At 45.1% G+C, this 10244-nt stretch overlaps 1 non-coding gene across 1 annotated transcript; it reads left to right on the top strand.

Moving 5' to 3' along the window:
• The first annotated feature begins 9793 nt into the window (after window positions 1-9793).
• LOC130864985 (U6 spliceosomal RNA) lies at window positions 9794-9897 on the top strand. The gene has a single exon (XR_009056029.1). It is a non-coding gene; the product is annotated as a U6 spliceosomal RNA (small nuclear RNA).
• Window positions 9898-10244: the final 347 nt, after the last annotated feature.

The raw sequence follows: 10244 nt of genomic DNA, 5'->3' as shown, positions 1-10244 counted from the left end.
TTTGACTGGTCAGACAAAATGATGAGTCTGGAAAAATCAAGTTTTGTTGACTGAGTTTTCTGTCCTGCCCGATTCCCACAGTCATTAAGTCCCAAAGTAATCGCACAGAGGTCTACATTAGTTATAAACTGATTGGTCCATTAGCTCAGGCTTCTTATTAACTCTTATAACTTATATTAGCCCATTATTCTTGTCTATGTTAGCCACGTGGCTCAGTACCTTATTTGGCGAGGCAGTCACATCTTGCTTCTTCTGTGGCTGGGTCAGGACTACAGACTAGGACTTCCTTCTTCCTGTTCTCATTGACCCATCTCTACTTCCTGTCTGGTTGTCCTGCCTATACTTCCTGCCTAGCTACTGGCCAATCAGCGTTTATTTAAAATATAATTGACAGGATACAGACCAAGAGGACTACAGACTAGGACTTCCTTCTTCCTGTTCTCATTGACTCATCTCTGCTTCCTGTCTGGTTGTCCTGCCTATACTTCCTGCCTAGCTACTGGCCAATCAGCATTTATTTAAAATATAATTGACAGGATACAGACCATTGTCCCGCAGCAAAGTTCCTTCTGGTAGGTTCTGTGAACCAAAAGCTACGAATAGAAGATTCACTCTATGGGCTCTTGTCTTGAAAAACCAAGTTGATGAGAATGGAGTGGCTATTACTTCCAAAGGACCACAGGAAGTATCTGGAAAAGAGAACATTTTAACAGCTATAAGCCGAACCTGGCAACACACATCTGTATCAGAAAGACTGACACAGGAGGATAGCAAGTTCCAGACCAGGCTGGGATGCATAGGGAAACCTGTTGCAGAAGAGAAATAGATGTGGTAGAATCAGAGCCCATGAATAGGAGGTATCAGTGGTCCTCGGTATCTTTCTATATTTTAAAATGACTCCTTTATTTTCATGATAATTATATGAGATGAGAACCATGAGGCCTCCCTATGGATTTTATCCATGAGGAAACTAAGACCAAGCTGATTCAAAGCAAAAAGCTGGCTCCTCAGTCCTCAGCCACCAGGCAATTCTAGCAAGACAGAGGTGGCCCCTGAAGTCACCTGAAATGTACTGCCTCTCAAATTCGGATGAAGGCTCAATGGGGTTTGCCTTGATCATTTGATCTTATTCAGGTTCATCCCCCACTGGCCAAATAAGAGGAGAAGCTGGAGACCTGAGTTTTTCAGTAGGAGACATAAAGTTACTAAGAGAAGGATGTTGTAGCCCAGTGGTAGAGCACTTGTCTAGCACACACGAGCATGAGCTAATCCTGACCTCTGGACCGTTGGTTTTACAAACTAACTTCCCATTCAAAGGCACATGGGGTTTCTCTTCTCCCAAAGTTATTTCCATCTGCTTTAATTTTACCCACAGAAACATTCATTTCACCACACAGTAAATTAACTAACCAAACTAAGCATGGTGGGGGGTTGGGGTACACATTGTCTCGTGGCTCCACTTTTCCAGCTGACTGAACCACTAAGGGGCAGGGTAAGACTGAGTACACCTTACTTCCTCCTTTCTGAGCCTTGGTTTCTCTGCTGCCTCGGTAGGTCTCCATCGTTTGGAAATGGTGTTCAGAGAATTGTGGGTAACTGTTTGTACCATGTTCCCATTGGCTGCTCATTAGGATTATTTTCTTTTATATGGATTAATGGTTCTAAATTTGTTTTCTTGACTTTTTGTTGGTATTTCTTACACTTCTGTCATTTTTTTCCCCGGGTGTTTTATGGGCTTTGTATTCTTCTCCTTCAAACCTATATTCAAGATTCCTACACACTTTTACAGCACATGCAAAACATCAACTCAAAATGGACTAAAGACTGTACGACTCTGCAAAGGAGAGTGTAAACAAAGGTATAAATCTTCACGACCGTGGATTAGGCAGTGGCGTAGTAATGGTTTTACTTTTTAGATGCAACACCAAAATCAGCAAATAAAAAATGTTGTGCTTTAAAGGGTACTGGCAAGAAAGTAAAAAGGCAACCAACAGAATGGCAGAAAATTTTTTTTGAAAATTATATAAGAATTTTAATTGATAATATATAAATAAACTATTACAACTCAGTTACAGAAAAAGAGCCAACCCATGAAAAATGGGCAGAAGATATAAATAGAGTCAAAAGGTAAATGAATGGTCAATAAACACATGGAAGGATATTTGATGTGGGATTCCCCTCTGTATACTGTGAATACCATTGGTTAATAAAGATGCTGTTTTGGGCCTGTGATAGGGTAGAGCAGAGCTAGGCAGGGAAAACTAAACTGAATACTGGGAGAAAGAAGGCGGAGTTAGGAGATACCATGTAACTCTTTGCCAGAGACAGACGCTGAAACTTTACCTGGTAAGTCACAGTTACAGATTAATAGAGATGGTTAAATTAAGATGTAAGGGTTAGCCAGAAATATGCTTAAGCTATTGGCCAAACAGTATTGCAACTAATATGGTTTCTGTGTGGTTATTTCAGGTCTGAGCTTCCAGGTGGCCAGGAAACAAACAAGCGGCCTCCCTGCTACAGATATTCAGCATCATTAATCCTCAGGGGAAAGCAAATCAAACCACCTCATACAAAATTTTCAGGACTGCAGTGGTAGTAATTACAAAAATAAACCCACACAAGCACTAACAGGTGCTGGTGAGCAATAGAGAAATTGGAAGTTTCAGATTTTACAGGAACAAGCAATTGCTTTGAAAGCAGTCTGTCCATTACTTAAGTGATTAAACACAGCGTTTATTTATGAAATATCAGTTTCTCTTTGAGGTACATATATACTCGAGGGTCTCACCAATCTCAGAGGTCACATAATGAAAACATAGAAAGACTTGTCTGTGGGTGGTCACAGCATTATTCTTAACAGCCTATAAGAGAAAATGTCCAACTGATCAATGAATAAACAAAATATGGTGTGTCCATACAAAGAAATATTATTTACCAATAAAAGGAAATGAAAGGCTGGTGGAACAGCATTGAAAACATCTTAGTAAAAAGAGGAAGAGTCCACAGAGGACTATAAACTATATTGTTCAACTTATGTGTACTGTCAGTACTTGGTTCATCTGTAGAGACAGGAAGTGGTTGTCCAGGACTTGTGAGAGGTGGGAGAAGCACTGGGGTGATAGTGAATAGGCCCTGGCTTTTCTCACAGGGACTGGAAAGTCTTTTAATGTGATGATAAGTGAAAAACACAGTGATGAGGTACATCCAAACAATCTGAATGTTTTAAGTGGGTGAATTGTATAGCGTGTAAATTATATGTCAGTAATGCTATTCGAATAATAAAATCCTGTGTGCTGTGTAATCCCAAGGAGCAGAGGCCTGTCTTACTGTAACATAGGAAACCATTTAAACAGTGGTTTATGGAAGAGCATTGTGATGATGATGTGATGATCGTGTGTACCCTGCTTTGCATTCCTCTGAGATTTTCTTTATAGTTATTTGACTCTGCCTTCATTAAAAGAAAAGAATTTACTATTTTATGCTTACTTTTTAATCCTGGCAGAGGTGATGTGGGATTCCTCTCTGTATGCTGTGAATACCGTTGGTTAATAAAGAAACTGCTTTGAGTGTATAGCAGAGCAGGGCAGAACAGAACTAGGTGGGAAAAACTAAACTGAATGCTGGGAGAAAGGAGGCAGAGTCAGGGAGAAGCCATGTAGCCCTACCAAAGACATATACCAGGACAGTTACCTGGGCTGAGCAGTCAGGAAACAAACAAGCCTCCTACAACAAATTGGAGTGCCAATGTGGGTGATTATATCCATGTTAAACCTGAGAAAGCTTGGAAAGGCATTCTAGACACAAAATAACAGAGTTAAGCATGGCTTAATGCCATGGCTCCTTTAAGAAAAGTTTTCCTGATTCAGCGGTATCAGAAAAAAAGCCACACGGTTTTGAAACTGTGGCTTCCTGGGTCGTGCTGCCAGCATGAGCTCTAACTCTTTGGGGAGATCCGGCTATGGAGCATTTAAATTGGGTTTATGAACAGATTGCTACAACTTGCTTAATGGCAACTAGACCCACTGTATGCCTGAAAATGTGGCTATGAGTGCAGCCCACGCTAAACAGACCTCCACTCCACCATGTTGGACTGGGTGGAGCCAAAAGGCAAAGCAGCCTTAGTCTTACTAATGAAGCTTAGCTGCTTAACATTTCAAGAAGCAGTCCTGGTCAGAAAAGAATTACAGATATACAATAAAGACAAACTCAGATGGGAAAGGTATCTAAATGGGTCACAGTGATGGATAAATGTACGTAGACTTGGGAGAGAAAAGAAAAAGAAAAAGAATATAGACAGTTATGAAAAGAAGTAAATGGTTTTAAGAAAAGGTAAAGTCTTTAAAGAGGCAGAGTACAGACAGTCAAAGATTAAAAAAATAAAGAAAAATAAGCCACATAAAGATGGAAATTACACAGAGTCTGGATAATGTATATTATTGATTTTCTTTAAATTTTTTTTGACTGTGAATGAGCTAAGTACAAAGAGACATTTCATTGTATGGGCTGCTAAGCTAAACATTAAAGCACACACAACATGTATATGTGTATATATGGTATTTATTAAATTGGCTTCCAAAGTAGGTAGGGTCTGACTATTCACACTGGAGAGGATTAGAACTTGATTGCTCAGTTCGTGGGTCTGGATGTCTCAACAGTCCCACTAAAGGCCTGGAGGATTCCTGGAGAGCTGCTGGTCTTCATCCTGTGTTGGAAGACTGAAGACACTCTTCTAATAGCTGCTGTGCAATACCACAGAAACGGGGCAGATGAACTTGCCAGCGAGCATGAGGGTAAGCAGTCAAAAGGGAAGGTCTCTTTCTTCCATGTCCATTGCTTTGGATTTGCACCAGAAGGTGCCACCCACATTTAAGGTGGGTTTTCCTGCTTCAAACCATCTAATCGAGAATTGCTCTCACAGGTGGACCCAGTACTCACATTTTAGTTGATTCCAGACCCAGTCAAGCGGACAGCCGAGCTTAGCCAATTCATGACCTGATTCTACCCACTGTTTCAAGGCTGAATTGAGAGGTAGGGGAGAGAGGCTGGGGATGGGGAGCACTGAGCCGAAGGGATGTGCACACACGTGTACATGCACACTGTGACCCTTGTCTGCCTTTCCACAATGGAGAGAGAGAGAGGAGGGAAGTAGCCGCTTTATTTAAAGGGAAAGATACCACGCCCCAATGGGCTGGTATCTCGGCGGCTATTGGCTGGAGGTGCGGAAGGACCTCCCGCAACACGCTAATAAACATGTTTACCTAAAAGAGGCATCTGTGCAGACACTCGTGCCTATACACAAACACACACAAATACTGCACAGACTTAAGAACAAAAATGTCTGAAGACATTAACTGCTAAAATCAGAAGAAAAAGAAATGTCAGACCACAAACCCCAGAGTAGTAGAAACAACATTCTGTTATTCTCTTTTTATTTTTATTTATTTATTTATTGTTTTTTTGAGACAGGATCACTGTAGCTTTGGAGCCTGTCCTGGAACTAGCTCTTGTAGACCAGGCCGGCCTCGAACTCACAGAGATCCTCTTGCCTCTGCCTTCCAAGCGCTGGGATTAAAGACGTGTGCCACCACTGCCCAGCTTCTGTTATTCTCTTAACACAAACTTCAAAATTTCCTGTGGTCCCAATCAGGCTTGACTAGCGGAAAGTTCAACCCCATCTTTGTCCAGACTTGAAGGTCCCAGCACCTGGTGTGGCACAGGGCACTGCCAAGTTCCCTGTATTCCTGTCCTCAGGGTTTCCCACAAGAACATACTTGCCCTGCATGGGTATGGCAGTCTGTGGGGTCCTGCCCACCCAGGGGCACTGAGGGAGACAGCCAGCAGCACTCGTGGGATTCACACCTCCCTTGGCTTGTCATGTGGCCCCTCTGTCTCAGAGATATTTCTTTCTCCTGTCTGTCTCCTTCTCTGCTCCCCCACAAACACAAGGTATGGCTACTCGCTTGAAAAAGAAGGAGGAAGGAAGAAAGGAAGGGAGAGACGGAGGAATACTCCACAGAGCAGGTGGGAATCCAGTATTTTACCCTCAAACCACGAAGTCACACATACCTGCACTCAGCAGACGGTGTGAGCTTGAGTGTGGGTGTTGGGACTGCGCGCACGCGCGCGCGCACACACACACACACACACCCCGCCACTGCCTTGGCTGACCTCTTTCCTCTGTCACTTCTGCACTGCCTAGGGCATTGTGATAAGAATGACACCCAGCGTTTGGCCTAAGGCCTCCAGGTAGTGAGCCTGCTGTTTCCCCTAACAGGCAGTCAGGCCAGGGAGCATCTGCTAACAGCCTCCTCTCCTGGGGCAGATGGTGTGTGGGACAGGTTTGGTGGTCTAGGGGTGGGATGAGGGAAAGGAAGAGAATATTTGGGAACTGTGGGGAGCTACAGAGCCTGGCGAACAGGGGTCAAGAAGAAGCCTGTAGGTGTCGCCCTGGCCTGCACACTCTAAGAAAGTTTGCAGGCTAATGTGTCACCTGTGTACGGCCACCCAGGGGGTAAAGGAGGAAGAGGAGGGGCTAGAGAGAGAGGAAGGTCGGTTCTTAATGTCCACAGTCATCCTTTCTAAACCAGGCCCCACGTTTTCATCCTTCCCGGCACGTCTCACTGTTGTTCTAGCTAAGGGTGGAGACAGGCCTTTGTCGCGTCAGTTCCTCTGCTCATCTCTCCAAAGTCATCATTTTAATAATGGACATTAAAGAAATGTCTCCCAAATTATGATCCAGGGATCATCCCCTTAGTGCAGTCTAAGGAGTTCATGGGAAGTGCAGATTTCCCAGAATCCCTGGGGTGAGGCTGAAAACACAGTATCTGACACCAACTGCCCAGCCCAGGCAGTCTGACATGCACTGCTCCTGAAGGACTACAGGAAGCTCGAAACCCTGGTGTATCCTTTGCGTGTGTGCTGCTAGGCGTCTCAGTGTGTATGCAAGAATGTATCCCTGTGTGTTGGACCATTTGGAGTCCTGGCCTCCAGCTGCTCTTCCCTGCTAGTGATCTTTACTTTCCTTCTGATTTGAGTTACTGAAAGCTGTGTCAAAGTTGTTTACCAGCTCTGCTTCACGAGCACGTGCTGCCTTGGCCTTGAGGATCAGAGGATAAGGTTTTCAGCTGTTGGTCCACCTGACTGTTGGGTATATAAGCCTCCATGGTGCTCTTGAATAAGGGGCTTCTTACTAATGACTAGAGGTCCGTGACTCTATCTGTGTGTGTTTGTGTGTTTCAACCTCCAGCCCCTTGCCCGAAGCTCGGAAACTGTATGGTAGCGCATAGAGCGCAGCCGGTTGTGGCGTGCGCTGCACGTGTGTCCATGTGTTTCTAATGTGTCTGTGTGCATATGGGTACATGGATGTCAGTGTGCATCTGGACTGTCAATCTATATATGTTCTTGGTGTCAGGCCTCTTCCGGTCCTCTGCTTCGGTGACCTCTGGAAGTCCTGCCTGAGGCAGATTTCCTAGCTGCTGCTCCCTGCTTGGAGGTCGCAATGAGAGTGTCAGCCGACAAATAGCAGTGGGAGATGGCTCCTGGGCACTAGGCAATAGGCCTAGCCTGAGATCAGGAGCCCACTGTCTACTGGCTTCTCCCCTGGGACTGTGTCCTGCTAACACCCAGGCTTAGGCAGCAGTGTTGCTGCCTGAATGCCCATGGCAATACCCTTGCTCAGAAAGCTGCCGAAGCAAAGTGAAGAAGACCCTCCCCATCTTCCATAAGACCAGACTCTCGCTTCCCATTGGCTTCCTGGGCTCTAGAAAGCCAGGTGTGTGGACTTTACAGTCTCACTGTCTGTGGCTGTCCCCTTGCCAAACCCAGAGTGACACCGAAGAGCCAGGCAAGGGCTTCGCCTCCAGCCCAGCTCCAGTGTTCACTAAACCAATATTTGTTTAGTACTGATTGCATGCCAGGCTCCGTGGGCACTCTCGGCGTCGTAATGACACGCTCATGTCAGGGTCACAATGAGCAGGAGTTGCTGAATGCTTGCACACATCAACTCATTTCAGTCCATGACCAATCGTGGCAGCAGGAACTGTTATTACACCGGGGGGACCCTGTGTGACTTCCCATGGTCCAGGAGGGAGGGAGTGGCAGGGCTGGCGTAAAGCCCAGACCCATAGTCCAGGGCCCCAGCCTCACACCTGCTCCATGAGCAAGGCTCGTGGTGGGTCACTGCCAATAGCCTGCCAAACATTAACTGAGTGACCAACTGTGGGAGGCAGGATTTGAACCTGCAACTGTGTAATGCCAAGGGCCCACTCAGTTTCTGTTGTGCTGCTGAAATGAGCTGTGCGTAGGAGGAGGTGACGAAAGGCAGCTGTGGACCCTGCTGGCCTCAGGAGAGGCAGGGAGGAGCACAGGGAGCTGGGTATCTGCTGTAGGGGTGGCTACAAAGTACTGTAGACAGTGTGCTTTAAGTGCCAGGATGTTACTGCTTTTCATAGTTCTGGAAGCTGAAATTATGAGTCCAAGAGTTCAGGAGGTTGTTTTTTCTGAGGCCTCCTTGCTGTAAATGGCTATCTTTATACCCTCTCCCCTCCGTAGGCCTGGCTCCCAAACTTTTCTTATAACACCAGTCATATTGGATCAGATCCAACTCCAATGACCCCCTCTTAACCCTCTCTTTAAAGACTGTCTCCACGTGCAGCCATCTCCTGAGGTATACGCATGCCAATAGGACACAGTTCAGCTCCACAGAAAGAGTCCCGTAACTTCGACAACACGAAGCAACAGGAGAGAAGACACAAGCAATTGGATGTGCGGAATGTTGCAACGACCAGGGTGGCAAGGGGTGGTCAAGTATTGAAGAAGATTTTGCTTTTTCGTGGAAATGACCTTTGCTACGGATGCTGCTGTGTGGGAGAATCACGGACCCAACAAAACCCAGAATTTAGATACTTATGATAATATTGTGGCACCCTAGAACATTCAACATTAAGCAAGCAAGCTAGCCTTCCTGGAACCCCCGTTCCATTATTCAGATAAAGACAAAATGATTGTGCGCTTCTTGCCTCCACTCTGGTGAGTCCTCGTGGTCCCTCCTATTTGAATCTGGCTCTAGCAACCAGGAAGTAGGAAAATTCCTTCACCAGGACAAGTTGGTGACCTGGTGCTTTTATTCCAAAAATAAGTTTATTTTCCAGTCTGATCCAGCCCAAAAGAACAGGATTTGTGCTGTCGATTGTTTTAAGATGGGTTACAGTCACTTATGCTATGGAATATTTGTTTCACGATGCAAAGACGTGTTGCATTCTTTTATGTTGTATTTAACATAAAGCTGTTACTTTTCCTGCCTAAAACACCTGGCTGGTCTAATAAAGAACTGGACGGCCAATAGTTAGGCAGGAAAGAGGGATAGGTGGGGATGCCAAGGCAGCGAGAATAAATAGGAAGAAAAATCTAGGCTCAAGAGAAGAGCAAAGAGCAAGAAAAGGGGAAGGAGAGGAGGATGGCACGGGCCAGCCACCCAGCTGCCCAGTCAGCCATGGAGTAAGAGGGAAAGATAAATAGAATAAAGAAAAGTAAAACGCCCAGAGGTGCCAGACAGTGGTGGCACACACCTTTAATCTCAGCTTTTGGGGGACAGAGACAGGTGTATCTCTGTGAGTTCGAGGCCAGCCTGGTCTACCAGGTGAGTTTCAGGACAGGCTCCAAAACTACAGAGAATCCTGGCAGGGAGAACCCAGAGGCAAAACATAGGTAAAGAGAAACAGGATAATTTAAGTTAAGAAAAGCTGGCTAGAAACAAGCCAAGTCCAGGCATTCATTAGTAATAATAAGTCACCACGTGCTCACTTCAACAGCACATATGCTAGAACTGGAGCGATACAGAGATTAGCGTGGTCTCTGTGCAAGGACGGCAGAGGAATTCCTGAAGTGTTACATATTTTTCTAGAAAAAAACATCCTGAGTGAGGTAACTATCAGGGATCACCCTCGACAAACATACCTCTTGAAAGGGTGGAGACTGGGGATCAGAAAATAAGTAAATAATACAAGGACACGAATACAATAATAAAACAGAAACACAGGAGAGTACCAGGAGGGAGTTCCAGTGGCTGCTGAAATCGCCCGTGTTTAATTTCCAATTGCTTAAAATACCCCTTACACCAAAAAAAATTTTTTTTAAAATCTGCATTAACATATACAAGGAAATGAACATCCCAAGTGAAGGCTGAGGGTTTATATTGTTAAGTAAACATTTTGTTGCTAGAACAAGACAAGTAACGCTCACACCCT

The sequence above is a fragment of the Chionomys nivalis genome, chromosome 22, assembly GCF_950005125.1.
Source record: "Chionomys nivalis chromosome 22, mChiNiv1.1, whole genome shotgun sequence".
Lineage (NCBI taxonomy): Eukaryota > Metazoa > Chordata > Mammalia > Rodentia > Cricetidae > Chionomys > Chionomys nivalis.
The sequence above is the reverse complement of the archived record's forward strand: the minus strand, read 5'-3'. Positions and strand labels throughout refer to the sequence as shown.